This window comes from Sinocyclocheilus grahami, unplaced genomic scaffold (genome assembly GCF_001515645.1).
Source record: "Sinocyclocheilus grahami isolate Dianchi unplaced genomic scaffold, SAMN03320097.WGS_v1.1 scaffold1816.1, whole genome shotgun sequence".
Classification (NCBI taxonomy): Eukaryota; Metazoa; Chordata; class Actinopteri; order Cypriniformes; family Cyprinidae; genus Sinocyclocheilus; species Sinocyclocheilus grahami.
The window spans coordinates 27,185-27,728 of NW_015506995.1; positions in this window are offsets into that span (position 1 = coordinate 27,185).

Here is a 544-nt window from a genome sequence, read left to right on the forward strand (position 1 = left end):
AATAGAGACAGTTACCTTCAAAATAGCAGATGTCCAAGGGCAGAAGATTTGAACAATATCAGGCCCTGATATGATTCATACCTACTGGTAAGAAAACTACAGCACTAAATTGTTACCTTGTGGTACAGACGATTAAACTCCTACCAGCACTGTAACGGAGGTGACGAGACGAGAGACGTGCGGATCCATTTGCAGGCTTTTATTAAACAGAGACGTGGTCATAACAGGCATGGGTCAAACAGGTACAAGTACGTTTCAAGTCAAGTCACCTTTATTTATATAGTGCTTTTAACAATACAGATTGTGTCAAAGCAACTGTGCAGCATTAATTAGGAAAATAGTGTGTCAATAATGCAAAATGACAATAGTAAACGCTAATTTTTCAGTTAAAGGCAGTTCATCATTGAATTCAGTGATGTCATCATCCAGCTCAGTTCAGTTTAAATAGTATCTGTGCAATCAAGTCAATGATATCGCTGGAAATGAAGTGTCCCCAACTAAGCAAGCCAGAGGCGACAGCGGCAAGGAACCAAAACTCCATCTG